Source organism: Oncorhynchus tshawytscha, linkage group LG17 (assembly GCF_018296145.1).
Source record: "Oncorhynchus tshawytscha isolate Ot180627B linkage group LG17, Otsh_v2.0, whole genome shotgun sequence".
NCBI lineage: Eukaryota > Metazoa > Chordata > Actinopteri > Salmoniformes > Salmonidae > Oncorhynchus > Oncorhynchus tshawytscha.
Genome location: NC_056445.1, coordinates 5,610,401 through 5,625,475, shown reverse-complemented (window position 1 = coordinate 5,625,475; position 15,075 = coordinate 5,610,401). Strand labels below are relative to the sequence as shown.

Below are 15,075 nucleotides of genomic sequence, written 5' to 3'. Positions count from 1 at the left end.
GGCTCTGCAAGAATCAAAGCCCCTCCAAAAATACGTTGAACTCGTAAGTGTTCCTCTCCACGGAAGTCTTTAGTAAAAGGCGAAAGGCTTGTGCGTAATGAAGAGAAACCAGAGTCGTATGGAAGTCAGGGCCTGAGACACACTCTAGGCCGGGTTCCCAAGGGTGGTCCCCGAACTCACTCTTCCAAGTTTGAGGGCTGTGGGTAAAAAGTCAGACAGACACACACACACACACTATCCTGGCCAAATGTTTTTGGAGGGAAACGGGGGACCCCATTGAAGGGCGCTTTTCTTTCCTTCTCTTCTTCTGCTAGCTGTTTACATAGATTTGTGGATTTTTATTTTTCCTTGACAACGGGAGAAAAGTGTTGCACCGTTCCCGGAGGTACTGCAATACCGGGTCAATGCGTGGAGCGGACGGAGCAAGCCCCATTTCCGACTCCCTGTTCAAAAAAATCCATTTAATATGTAGTCCCCCGATGGGGGACGTATCAGATATTAAACTGATAAGAACAGATTTGTATTTTTATTAAATAATTTATTACATTCAATGCCATTCACTCTTTACATAATTATCATGCATTTTTAAATACCAAAAGAACACAACAAAAACAACCTCAGGGGACCATCCCCCTTCATTCCTACAAACTACCTTTCCCTATCTCCCAGTCCATACCCTTACAAATCTAAATGAAGCCCAGCCCTAAACCCCCCTTCCACCTCTCCCGGAGAGCATGCTGCCCCCACTTCCTCTCCTCCCTCCCCCTCAAATCTCCTTCCTCACTATCCTTTCCACCCCCAATCTCTGCCTGGCCTCGCTCAGCCCCTGTTTAAAGAGACTCATGAGAAGCCAGAGCAGAAACCTATCCCTATCCGTCCCTCTCGCTCTCCCTACACCTCTTTCTAACCTTGCCCACATCAGAACAAAATCCCCTCTTACCCTTCCTAACAAAACCCGTGCCCTAGACTATACTACTCCGGCAAAGGCACAGTCCCAAAAGGTATGGCGCACATTCTCCTCCCTGCCACGAGGATCTTGGACAGGTGGGGGATCGCGCCAAACTATGCCGGTACATGATGGAACGTACCGGCAAGCATTTGTGGAGGCTCAACCAATTCAGGTCCTTGAGCCTGTTGTCCAGGCCCCACGCCTGCACTCCCTCCCAGACCACTGCCGAGATGCCCACTACAGGCGCCGGACTCCCTGCCTGTCTGACCTCCTCGTACAGGTGCCTGTGTTCTAAACCTACTCTGGCAACTTCAACCTCGGGGTGCACACGCAACCACTTGGCTGCATGGCCAAAGTGCCACGGCAGCTGTTCCGCCCGAGGACCCGTGTTGGACCACAACGTTACGCTTCTTGCCTGGTACGAGAAGAACACCCGCAGGAGGGTGTATTACCGGCTGAGCAAGCTCCGTTAACAGAAGAAAAAAAATTGTGTCCAGCTTGAGGGGGAGATGTGGCACCCCCTACCTCCCTCCTTGATGGGACAGAGCATGCATGCCCTGGCGACCCACTCGTACCTGCCACCCCACATGAACTGAAACACAAGCCTCACTAGAGGCGTCCTCAGACAAGCCGGCAATGGGTAGATGTACGCCAAATACAAAAGAGAAGGCAATACATCCACCTTGAGAACCAGGACCTTGCATAAAAAAGACAAAAGACCTAGCCCTCCATCGCTAGCTTCCTCTGTACCACTGCGATACCGCTGATCCGGAGGTCTCACAATAGACCCCGAGAATCCTCAGGGCCCCATTACAGAGAGAGAACCCCCCCCCGGGCACATCCGTCCTACCACGCCATCTTCCGAAAAACTTGACGGAAGACTTAGTGTGGTTAAGAACTGCTCCCGACGCTCGGGTGAAATCCCCAATAATGGTAAGGGAACACCGTGAAATATACAAAAATTAATGGGAAGTCATTGGCACTGGACAAACCATATACACGGTGTCGTTTCATTCAATGTTGATTGCAAATGCCAAGTGTAACACTTTAAAAATCCAACAGATGGCGAGTGCGCTCCACCGTGATTTTTCATATTGCAAATGTAACACAAGTCAACATCCAAAAGAAAATTTTTGAAAAAATCAAAAACTTAGCACCCCGAAATTCTTTCGATTTTTGTGTCAATTACACGTGTAAGAACTGTATATGAATATACTTTTGTCCAATTTTGTTATATATATTTTTTAAACTTGTGCATAAGCCATATGTTTTGTCCATTTGCAATATGATTTCATAGGTCAAAAGTCACTTTTTTGGCCAAATGCAATATGAAAGATTTGAAAGTGCCAAATCAGGATTTTATGTCCATTTGCCATCAATAATTTGACATGCTCAAAAATACTGCAGAAATGCAAAATTGACTGGCCTGATGAACTCGGGATGGCTGGGCAGTGATAGTGGTTCCTCTCCATTGCTCGTTTGGGTTGATTTCAGATTGTCACTTTGGTGATGGTACCTCACTGTTTAAACATATTGCAAATGGACAAAAGTCACCAGCAAGTCACTGTCCATCAGTCAATTAGATATCATTCTGACACCACACCCACTTTTTCCAACTCGTTTAGAAGCCAACAATCACATACTTCAGAGCTGGCCCAAAATTCACAGCGCCTTCTGTTCAAACCATAATAAAAACGTAAAACACGTAGTTACGTTCTAGCTGCGGGTCCAGTTCTGACATTATGTGTAGGCCTAGCTGAGGCGACCCAGAATCCCAAGTTTCAACTCGATAGGTCATTTGGTGCCGAAAATCCACTTTTTTTCCATGCCTTGCTACGGGGTCCTTGAATGAGCTATAGGACAGAAACGTGTCCGTCTATATGGGCCGATGCGGTTGCAATGCACCTAGTCTTGCGACTCTGGGACATTTCTAAATGTCGTCGTTTTCGTAATGGTCAAAATGAATTGAAGTCATTGCAAATGTACGAGGCTGGTTCTCGGCTCGAGAACCTTCTAGAGCCACACAACTCACCATCGACCTGAGCTCTAGAACAGGTTTCTAAAGTTTCAGAACTCTAGGTCTGACGGTTCTTTAATTGTTTGAACAAAGGTAACTATTGCAGGTACTGTTTGTCTCAACAAACCACACTGTCCAAGCTGTGTGTGTGTGTGAGTTTTTTCTTGGAAATTTTATGAGAGAAATGACTGATTTACAGTTCATGAGGGTTGCCTAATCGCACATATGAAGTTTTGGAAAGATCTGACTTTTTTAACCCTTCGAAACAGCTCCTTTGACACAAATTATGGCACTTCCGGTTGGCACAGGAAGCTAAAAGTAAACACATATCCTCATTGGGGTATGCTTTTACAGAATCATGAGTTGTAAGTCTATACGTTAAGAACTGACTGATTTACACAGGGTTGAATTCACCATTTTATCAAACATCAGTTTGGGTATGGAAAAACCCTTAGGGTGATTTTAACCACTTCCTGTTGCTTCAGGAAGCTTATAATCGACACAGGTAGACCTCATAGTGGCCTGATGGATTGTCATCGAAGACAGGTTCATAACCCACATAGGCTTCAGGTTGAATTTAGAGGTGCAGGCTATGTATTCCTATGGGGAGAGAAGTCATTGAAAACTGTTTGATGTAAACACCTAAGTGTTAATGACACACGGTCAAGGTTAGGCTTGCACAGATCGGGAGGACCTCAGGAACGTTCCTGAGGTCAAATTGTGCTTCTCACCCTAATAGTTCTCCCACTGTCACCCAAAAGCAAATAAATTAGGACCAGGCTTCATTATGGGCCTACTTTTTCTCATGGACGCTGTGCTTAGACCGAGCGAGCTACGGTCAAGCGGGGCATCTTGTTGAACTCGGCACAGCCTAGAGATTATGGTAATGCCATTGCAGGCTCTGAGTGTTTTTAAGCACCTCACTTTGTCACTCCATCCTTGCTGTGTGTGTGTGTGTGTGTGTGTGTGTGTGTGTGTGTGTGTGTGTGTGTGAGAGAGAGAGCTTTACTTTGACATCTGTTGGGAGGAATTACTGATTTACGTTTCATGAGGGTTGCCTAATAACACACATGAAGTTTTGAAAAGATCAGACCTTTTTAACCATTCAAAACAGCACCCATGACAGCATTTTAAGGCACTTCCGGTTTACACAGGAAGCTGAAAGTGAACACATACCCTCCTTGGGTTAGGCACTTATAGAATTTAGATTTTTTTAGGTTAAGAACTGACTTATTTACGGAGGGTTTAGTGAGTGTGTGTTATTTCAGAAAATCACAGATATCTCGCAGAGCTCCGAAGCACAGTTTAAAAAGATTCGTATGAACACGCTGCAACTGGATCTGTAACTTAAAAGAAATATATATTTTTGAACATCACCAATTTGACATTGTATGATTTCTCTTAAATGGCTTCTTCTTTTTTTATTGACACCGTAGGTTCATTTACTTTGACGTGAAGTGGAAAAATGATTGCTCTATTTTCATCTTTGACCTTTAATCCCAGACAAATGGCCATAGCTCAAAAACCGTTGAGGCCTAGACACCATCTTGTTCGGGGCCAACTGCCCATTATGCCAAACCTATGCTCACCAAGTTTCGTCTTCGAAATCTTTTCCGTTTAGGAGATAAGGCCACGTCATGATGTTTTGTACATTTGCAATATGATTCCATTCGCTCTCTTGTGGGATTTACCGAGAGAGCGGAAAAATGACAAATTTGATAAAACGGAAACCGAAAGTCCGACAGAGTTCGTTTGATGACTTCCTGGAAGATCCGGCCCTCCCGCCGAATTTGAGAAGTTGTCGGACATCTAGTAAGGGACCGTACATGTGCAATGTGGACTTTCTCACTAACCAAATGGCAAGCGTCAAAATGTTCCCTTAATAACCTCTTAAAGGATAGGGGGCAGCATTTCTACTTTTTGATAAATAGCGTGCACAATTTCAACTTCCTGCTACTCATGCCAGGAATATATTATATGCATATGATTAGTAGGTGTGGATAGGAAACACTCTGAAGTTTCTAAAACTGGTTCAATCATGTCTGTGACTATAACAGAACCTATGTAGCAGGCAAAACCCCAAGGAAAAACTGTTCAGAATAAAAGTTTTTCCCTCTGACAGTTCCCTCAAATTAGATAGAGCCCATTTTACAGTTCCTACGACTTCCACGGGATGTCACCAGTCTTTGGAATTGGGTTGAAGTTAATCATTGGTGAAACGAAGAAGAGGCAATTCCTGGTACACATTACACTTTTGATAGTTACGCAAGAGGGAAAAAGGAGCATGTTTTGTTTACTTTCTCTATCGAATACAGTTTGCCCTGTCTACAATTTGATAGATTATTAACGTTTAAAAATACCTAAAGTTGTATTACAAAAGTAGTTTGAAATATTTTGGCAAAGTTTATAGGCAACTTTTGAAATGTTTTGGAGTGATGTGTTTTGGAAAGCTGTTTTCTTCCGTATCAAAACTGCTTTATAAATGGACATTTTGGGTATACATGGACGGAATTAATCGAAAAAAAGGACCAATTGTGATGTTTATGGGACATATTGGAGTGCCAACAAAGAAGCTCGTCAAAGGTAATGCATATTTTATTTCAGCGTTGTGTAGGGCTGGCTGCGCTAATTATTTTGTTTACAACTCGTTAAGGTGGTTCAGGGGGGGTGCATGCTATCAGATAATAGCTTCTCATGCTTTCGCCGAAAAGCATTTTTTAAATCTGACATGTTGGCTGGATTCACAACGAGTGTAGCTTTAATTGAGTAACCTGCATGTGTGATTTAATGAAAGTTTGAGTTTTATCGCTTTTTATTTGAATTTGGCGCTATGCATTTCCCACTTGAGACGCTAGCGTCTCACTATCCATCCCTAAGAGGTTTTAAGGTATGTATGGCTTGCTACACCACACACGGATGGGACGTAGGGGAAGTAAGGACATGCAATAGGACGGAGAATGTTACTATGAGTGATCTGACAGGGGTGGGTATATTTTGTGGAACGTTCCAACAGGAATCCGTTCCAAAAACTTCGTAAATAACAAGGTTGCCAACAAACAACGCATACAGAGTCTTATAACAGTAGAATGACATACCGGGTAGGGAGTGAGCTATGTAATTACATTTTTCACTCACCACGTTTATTTGGAAAAAATGTCTGTTCGTTCTGGTAGCCTCCACCATTTCTCATTCGTTGGTTTAGTTATTATTTCCGGTGTTCCTGCATTTGCCGGTGAACTCTGTTGCGCCTCAATTGGGGAATCGCTGAGGATGAAATGTAACTAATGACCGACCGCAAGCCCCAGTATTTTATTAGCTAGGTGGCTTGTACACAATTGTTACCGATGATACTGTACTACAGAAGCATGCATTGTATTTTGCCAAGTTCTCTCTGTGTTAATCCTTTTCCCCAAATATAGCAGGTAACTTGTGTCGATGTTGTTGAGTTCATCTTGCCTAGTTAAATAAAGATAAAATAAATTAGAACATTTAAAATATATACTTTCACCTATTTCAGGTAACCCCAAGATGCTTGATTCACTACACCTGCTTTTGAATAACTTTCCAGTCTTTTGTTTTACATTCCAATTTTTGAACGTCTGTTTATTGGACATATATATTAGTGTCTAATAAAAAAGAGCAACTCATGTAAACCATCCCATCTGTCTTAAGGTTAATTAAAGTGTGTGTGTATATGTGTGTGTGTAGTGTAGGTCTTCTTGATGTCCACTAGGTGTCAGCACAGCTTCAATAATGTCACACCAGGTTCACAACATGTTTTTCATGTGTAACAAATAAAATTGTATTTGTCACATGCGCCGAATACTACATGTGTAGACATTACAGTTAAATGCTGAAATGAAGCCCTTAACACATTTTTCTTACAACTAAATTGTTGGTTAAGTAACAAATAATTAAAAATAGCAAGGCTATATACATGGGGTACCGGTGTTCCTTTCAAGTCCAGTGGTGTAATTTACTTAACAAAAATGTATTTAAACTACTCCACTACATTCTGTTAATATCTGTTTTTTTGTATCTGTACTTTTACTCTTTCCGTTTCTTTACAACATTCAATTTTACTTCGCCACATTTTTAAAGAAAATATATTTTTTACTCCATACAGTTTCCCTGGCACCCAAAAGTACTTTATGCATTTGAATGCTAAGCCGGACAGGAAAATGGTCCAATTCACACACTTATCAAGAGAACATTCCTACTGCCTCTGATCTAGCGGACTCACTAAACACATGCTTCGTTTGTAAATTGTCTGAGTGTTCCCATGGCTATTTCATAATTAAAAATACAAGAGAATTGTGATGTCTGATTTGCTTAATATATGGAAGGTCAAATATTTTATACTTTTACCACTGATACTTAAGTATCTTTTAGCAATGAGGTTTACTTAGTATTTTACTGGTTCACTTTTACTTGAGACATTTTCTATTAACATATCTTTACTTTTTTAACCACTGTTCAAGACGTTTAGCACCCAATACCCAACATTCACTTGGTGGCTTGAAGTAGGAGTGCTGAACTAGGATCTGTTTAGCATTTGTGAGTAGAAGGAATAACATTACTTTGACGGGGTGGGGGGTGCTGATTCCAGTTCAGCATTCTTAGCCTGAGACATTTCATAAATGCGTACAGAGGAGCACTTTTCTACGATCAGCTTTGCCTAGATCATTCTGAATCAGTTGTCTCTGGAATAAGATTATATGGACAGGGGTGGGTTTGTTTGTAGATCAGCACTCCTTCTCAACACCAGTTGCTGTACCCTAACATTTTATAATCCAATTTCCCTTGCTGTCTGTCCTTCCGGAACCCCACCTCAACATGCTCTTGAAATGAATTTAACTCAACCTCTCCTTTGGGAATTCACCACCATATCTACTACTACAACTATTTTTAAACTATCTTAACATGTGGCTTTCTTCAGGGGGACCAAGACTAGGAACACCTTTGAATGGTCGACAAAGAATGGCCCCAGGTAAAAGTTGGCTTTTGCAGAGTATGGTTGTATTGTTACTCCACAGCATAGTATGCTATCACAACTCTATTGAAATTACATTTGAAACAAGGTGTCACTTCATTCTTGCTTTTTGATGGGAACTAGCCCCTTTTCCCCTATATACCTCTGGTTTGCTCTTTCAGACCCACAAAGGCAACAAAGAAGTTGCTACATTAACTGTTTCTCTGGGATTTGAACTAGGGGGTACATACCTCAAGTTAGCTCTTTCATGACAACAAAAGGCAGAATAAAAAAATGCTCTCTTCAGATTTGAAGAGCAAACGCCATAACCACTACTCTACCAGACAGACAGCGACTACTTGTTAAGGGTTACTTCAAAATGCATACATCAAAGACAACATTTCAGAGGTTAGAGAATGGTGTGGGGGCTTGTACTTCTTGGGTCCACCAACCATCCTCAATCTTTTTTTGATGACTACAAACAGAGATTATGGATGTGTTTAGGAACGGGGGACGAAATTAGAAAGAGGCGTGTTTCCAATTACCAACAAATAGACCCTAGAAATGTTATTACAAAATCTTAATATTGGAACTTTGTCCCTTCATTTGCCTAGAACTGTCTATAAGCTATCATAACACGTGTTTTTTTTCTTGGGGACAAGGTATCGGAACGCTTTTGAATGGTCTACACAAGGTTTGTAATTTATCCAAATTCAAGTTTGTTACTCCATGACATATCACAATACTATTGAAATTACTTTCTTTACAATGTGACTGGAGTGTTGGACTATTTTTTTGGCCCTTCCTCTGACACTGCCTAGTATATACAGTAGGTCCTCGATGGTAGGAAGCTTCTACCCAGTGATGTACTCGGCCGTCAGCAATCAAATTTTATTCATAAATCCCTTACATCATCAGCCGATGTTGAAACCCAACCTAAAACCCCAAAACAGCAAGCAATGCAGTTGCACAGTGGCTAGGAAAAACTCCCTAGAAAGGCAGGAACCAGGCTATGAGGGGTGGCCAGTCCTCTTCTGGCTGTGCCGGGTGGAGATTATAACAGTACATGGCCAAACGTTCATATCACCAGCAGGCTCAAATAATAATAATCACAGTGGTTCTAGAGTGTGCAACAGGTCAGCACCTCAAGAGTAAATGTCAGGTCCGGGACAAGGTAGCACGTCCGGTGAACACGTCATAGTTCCATAGCTGCAGGCAGAACAGTTCAAACTGGAGCAGCAGCATGATCAGGTGGACTGGGGCCAGCAAGGAGTGATCATGCCAGATAGTCCTGAGGCATGGTCCCAGGGCTCAGGTCCCCCGGGATAGAAGGGTGAGGGAGAGAGTGAATTAGAGGGAGCATACTTAAATTCACACGGGACACCAGATAAGAAAGGATAAATACTCCAGGTTTAACTGACTCTAACCCCCCTACACAAACTATTGCAACCTAAATACTGTGGCCCCGTCCGACGATACACCCTCAGTAGCGCCTTACAGTCAGATGCCGAGCAGTTTCCATACCAGGAGGGGATGCAACCGGTCAGGATGCTCTTGATGGTGCAGTGGTATAACTGAGGATCTGGGGACTCATGTTTTCAGTTTCCTGAGGGGTAAAAGGTGTAATCATGCCCTCTTCACAACTGTGTTGGTGTGTTTTTGACTATGATAGTTCGTTGGGGATATGGATATCAAGGAACTTGAAACTCAACTTCTCCACTTCAGACCTGTCCATGTTAATGGGGTTCTATTCTGCCCTCCTTCTCCTATAGTCAATCAGCTCCTTTTGTCTTGCTCATGTTGAGGGAGAGGTTTTTGTCTTTGCACCACACTGCCAGGTCTCTTACCTCCTCCCTATAGGCCATCTCAGAGTCAATGCCTTTATACCATTATGGTAGTGAAGGCTTTTTAATGCCACTGATGGTAAACACCAACTGTGTGTCCAAATTCCTTTTCATCAATATAATGGTTAACGTTCTCTGTAGAAGTTGCAGAAAGGCAAATACGTACTGTAGCTATGTAGGCTTCCTGCTGACTACCAATTTTCACAAAAAACACATAATAGGTTGTTTTTTAAATTCAAAATTAAACGAGTGTGCATTTCTCTAAGAACCTAGAGGTAAATTTCCGTCAGTTACCTGAAAAGAAAAGTGAAAAGAAATCCACTATCATTCGCTTATGCCAGCTTAACCATAACCCATCTATACAGTTCAGTATTGCAATAGTATGAAATTATCGGGGTACCGTTATTTTAATTATATAAAAAAATACCCTACAAGTAAAAGTATATAATTGACAAAGTACTGAGTAAAAGTAGTTTGAAAAATCCAACATGCCTTTGATATTTTGTCAATTCTTCTGTTACCTTAATGTTTTTACACATTACCTTTTCCTTTGAATTTAAGGGAGAAGTAAGCAAATGTGCTGTAGGAAGTAATTTAATTGGTTGCAACAAAGGCACATCTGTGTGGGCAATTTTTTTTTAACCTAATTTCTATCAGCATGTTAAATGCACATCCAGAGTGAAACAAATTCGAGACCACCTTTACTCCACACACAGAGACGCGTACAAAGCCCTACACTTGGCAAATCTTACCATAATTATCAGGTATGAAGGTAAGACCCAGATGCAGACCACGTCGAAGAAATAATAGTTTAATACTCACAGGGGCAAGCAATAGTAACTTTAGTTAACTCTACCTACATGAACATACTACCTCAACTATTCGGTGCCCCCGCACATTCACTCTGTACCAGCATTGGACTGGGGGGCCAATCGGGCTGGAACCCAGAGGACAGGCTGGCCAATGACACAATGAGGGCGCAGAATGCCTTCCAGACCCGGGATGACATCCGAGGCCTCCGGTTGGAGACCAGGTCCAGCGGCAGTCCATGAATCCGGAAGACATGCTACACCATGGGCTGGGCCGTCTCCTTGGCCAAGGGGAGAGGAATGAAGTGTGCGGCTTTGGAAAACCGGTCGACCAGTCAGGATGGCAGTGTTGCCCTCAGACGGGAGGGTGGAGGGTGAGAGACCTGTGACAAAATCCAGGGATATGTTGGACCAGGGGTTGAGGGTGACAGGCTAACCTGGAGGAATTGGCCCACTCCAGGACCGCGGAGTGGACAGCGTTAGACACGAACATCTGGTTCTTGACCCCCCCCCCTCCCAGGTTTCGGCTAGGACTGCTGCGCCTCCCGGACCTGTTCCCCTATACCCCAGCTGAGTGCCGTCACCAGGCAAGAGGTAGGAAGGATTGTCTCTGGCTCTGGGGTGGTAGCCATGGGGTTATAGCGGAGAGACAAAAGTTGAACTGGGTAAACAGCCCCCATTTCACTTGCCTGGAGTTCAAGCGATTAGCGGAGCGGAGATACTACAGATTTTATTTTGTCTGTACACACAATGAACAGATGCTCCTCCCCTTTAAGCCAGTGCCTCCATTGCCGTCTTCTCTGCTAGAAGCTCCCGATTCCCCACATCATAATTCCTCTGTGGAGTTGAAGTGGTGGGAGAAGGCGGCGCAGGGATGCAACTTCCAATCCAGGGCAGAACATTGCGACCGAACAGTCCCCACTCCGACATCAGAAACATCTGCCTCCACCACAAACTAACAGGAAGGGTCCGGATCAACCAACTTCAGAACTGTGGTGAAGCGCTATTTCAGGTCCTGGAATAGCCGGTCACCACGTGAACTGAACCTTGGTAGAGGTGAGGGCAGACAGGGGAAGGCAAGGATGCTGTAATCCCAGATAAAGTGGCGATAAAAGTTGGCTAACCCCAGGAGGTGTTGGTGGAGCGAAGGAAATCGCTCCAGAATGAGCTGGAGATCCTGATGGACATGGAGCATGTGTTCTTGGGGGGAGTGGGAGAAGACAAGGATGTTATCAAGGTAGACGAACCGATTCAGCATGTCACGGATAACATTATTCACCAGAATGTGGACCACAGCAGGGGAGTTGGTGATGCTAAAGTGCATGAACAGATATTGTTAGTGGGTGCTGGCCGTGTTGAAAGCGGTCCCCCTCTTGTATCCCCACCAGGTGGTAGGCGTTTCGTAGATCCAGCTTGGAGAATACAGTTGCCACCTGGAAAGGCTCGAAGTCCGAGGAAATGAGTGGTGGCAGATATCGGTTCTTAACAGTAATGTCATTGAGTCCCCTGTAGTCAATGCACGGGGGCAGGGTCTTGTCCTTCTCCACGAAGAACAAGCCTGCGCCAGTGGGAGAGGAGGGATGGATAAATCCTGTAGCTAGAGAGTCCCTAATGTAGTTCTCCATAGCCTTCGTCTATGGTCCCGACAATGAGTACAGACGTCCCCGGTGTGGTGCTAGGAAGAAGGTCAATCTCGTAGTCATAGGAGCAGTGCTGCGGAAGTGGGCTGGGACTTGTTCAAAAGCTCACAGAGATCCTGGTACTCCGCGTGAATGGCAGAGAGGTCCGTAACCACCTACGAGGACCCAGGAAGCCTTCCCGGGGGAAGTTATGCCGAATTCAGACAATGGTCATGGCAGAACGGACTCCAGGCAATGATAGCATCGGTAGACCAGTTGATGAGTGGATTGTGCCGTTTGGCCCAGGAGAATCCCAAAGCAGGAACTGAATGGTATCGCTGTGATTCCCTGACACCCGTAGGTTGATGAGTGGTGTTATCATGACCCGTCCTACAGAGCACCTGTTCAACGGTCGAACATCAATGGGAATAAATAGTGGCTGAGTAGGGATGTTCAACTTGGAAGCTAGTGTGGGCTCCAAAAAGCTCTCATCGACCCCAGAGTCAATGAGGACCCTGTCACATCTGCTCCTGCTATGCCCTCTGGTGTCTTCTTGAACTGCAGTTACTCTCCCGTTCTCTCTCTCTCTCTGTGTATGATTGTGTGGTTGGAGAGAGGTGTGCTGAGTCAGATCCCTACCAGCTACAACTTGTTCCATAATCAAGACCTCTACAAATACTCAGTCCTGCCACTTCCACTCTGCCAGATCGAGATCTCTGCTCAGTCAGTACATAATTCTAGCCATTTATGATTACTCAAGATACCCTGCTGTGCTCGTTTCCCTGCCTGACACCGTTTATACTCTCATTGCAGTTACCACTCTGCCTCCTGTCTCCTTTTCCTACTCACCACTACTACCTTGGATTCCCCCTCAGGACCGGTTACCCTGTTTTTCTCAGTCTCCACATATTTTTTTTCTGCAACTCATCCGAGCTTCCCCGGATCTGCACTCCATATCCTTCTGTGTAACAAATATTTTGGTTTATTCATCCGTTTCCCCATCTGAGTCTGCTCTTGGGTTCCCCTGTGTCGCTCCACTTAACAGACCCGGAAAAATTTGGACTGGTTTCCCCACAGCAGAGTGAAATGATGCGAGGAAGGGGAGCAGGAAAGGTCTCCATATGGCCAACCAGAGTACTCGCTCCTGGTCTTTTACCGGATACGAGGACACAAAATTACCAAAAGTCCCTCTATATAGACAACTCTTTGTGCGGATCCTGTGTTGATGTTTCACTGGCGACAGCCCAGCTCTGCCTAGTTGTATGGACTCGGGAAACAGTGCTTCTGCCCTCGTCGGTGACTCTCGAGGAAGTTCGGGAACTCTCGGGTGCTGGCCAAGGGATATTCAGGGACTTCCAGGATGACTCGGAGGCGAGGTCGAATCCCTGAACGTGTGAATGAAATCAAACTTCCTCTCCATCTGACATTCCGAAATCCCCCATCGATGCGCATTGTCAAAGTGATGAGAGAGAGAGTCAAGACCAGTGGGTAACTCCCCAGCAGCAAGCTCGTCCTTTACCTCCTCCGAGACGCCATGCAGAAACATGTCAAACAGTGCTTCCTGGTTCCATGCACTCTCCGCTGCCAACATGCGGAAATCCACTGCATATTCGGCCACCCTGCGGGCATTCTACCGGAGCTGAATTAGCTTACAGGCAGCTTCTCTCCTGGAGAACGGGGCATCAAAAACCTTCCTCACCTCTCCCACAAACCCCTCCAGGCTCACGCATATGGCTGACTGCTGTTCCCATACAGCGGTAGCCCAGGTGAGAGCCCTTCCAGACATCAACGTAATGAGGTAGGCTATTTTGGAGTGAGCCGAGGGGAAGGATGAGGGCTGAAGCTCGAAAATGAGGGCACACTAGGCTAAAAATGTCCGACAGATGCTCGGCTCTCCATTAAAGCGTTCTGGAGTAGGTAACCTGGGGTTCCCAGGAAGGTACTGGCCGGTGCTGCTAACAGTCGAGTTACTGAGGAGCGGTGGGGTTACTCCCGTGGCAGGCTGCCCTCCAGAGAACCCGCAGATTTGCTCTAGCAGCATGGCCAACACCCGGGTATGGCTGGTCAGTAACCATAGGTGGGTCAACGGTACCAGATGGCAGGCCTTCCATCAAAATGGAAGCAAAGGTCCAGGTCGACAGGCAGGCAGAGTGTTCAGGTAGGCAGGCTCAGGGTCAAGCAGTGTTCAGGCACAGGGTCAGGCAGAGTGGTCAGGCACAGGGTCAGGCAGAGTGTTCAGGCACAGGGTCAGGTAGGCAGGCACAGTGTTCAGGTAGGCAGAGTGGTCAGGTGGGCATGCTAAGGGTCAACACAAGTAGGTCGAGAAAGACTTTGAAAAAGCCTGGGGCTGAGACACAAAACACTGATTTAACCTGACAAACAAGACAAACACCGGTATAAATACACAGGGGCCAATGGGGAAGATGGGTGACACCTGGAGGGGTGTGGAGACAAATCACAAAGACAGGTGAAATAGATCAGGGTGTGATGATACTACTATCATCCTTTTTTTCTGTTTACAAGCAAAAATGAAGCACCAGTGACTCGTCTAAAAAAAAATGAGTCATACTACACCAGTTCTGACGCTCTTCGGATGCGGCAGGGCTTGCAAACTATTAGACTACAAAAAGGAAGCACACCCGAGAGCTGCCCAGTGACACAAGCCTACCAGACAAGCTACATAACTTGTCCTCGCATCGAAGCAAGTAACACTGAAACATTCATGAGAGGATCAGCTGTTCCGGACGACTGTGTGATCACGCTCTCTGCAGCCTATGTTAGTAAGACCTTTAAAACAGGTCAACATTCACAAGGCCGCAGGTCCAGACGGATTACCAGGATGTTTACTCTGAGAATGCGCTTACC

General features: G+C 44.9%; 1 non-coding gene and 1 pseudogene across 1 annotated transcript; both read right to left on the bottom strand.

Annotated features, from left to right (window-relative positions):
- Positions 1 to 117, bottom strand: LOC112217287. Its single transcript, XR_002948456.1, has one exon. It is a non-coding gene; the product is annotated as a U5 spliceosomal RNA (small nuclear RNA).
- A 246-nt stretch (positions 118 to 363) lies between these two features.
- Positions 364 to 542, bottom strand: LOC112217285 (annotated as a pseudogene).
- Between the last annotated feature and the right edge of the window lie 14,533 nt (positions 543 to 15,075).